The sequence below is a fragment of the Pipistrellus kuhlii genome, unplaced genomic scaffold, assembly GCF_014108245.1.
Source record: "Pipistrellus kuhlii isolate mPipKuh1 unplaced genomic scaffold, mPipKuh1.p scaffold_m20_p_170, whole genome shotgun sequence".
Classification (NCBI taxonomy): domain Eukaryota; kingdom Metazoa; phylum Chordata; class Mammalia; order Chiroptera; family Vespertilionidae; genus Pipistrellus; species Pipistrellus kuhlii.
In genome coordinates this window covers 30,527-30,783 of record NW_023425483.1, presented here as the reverse complement: position 1 = coordinate 30,783, position 257 = coordinate 30,527, and positions in this window count along the sequence as shown.

The following is a 257-nucleotide window of genomic DNA, read 5'->3' as shown; positions in this document are numbered from 1 at the left end:
GACCAGGGGGATCCGGGGCGGGGAGGGAGGTAGCAGCGGGCACCCGCCCCTCCCCGCCCCGCGGCCCCGGAGCCCCCGCCCGCTGTGCGCCCCCCGCCCCGGCCGGTCCGCGGGAGCGAGCGGCGGGCGGCGCCTCTGATTGGCCGCCGCTGCCGGGGCGCCGCGCCCCCATTGGGCGGCGGGCGGGGGCGGGGCGGGCGGCGGGGCGGGGCGGGAGCCGCTCGGGAGCGCGGAGCCCGGGAGGCCCGGCCGGTCCC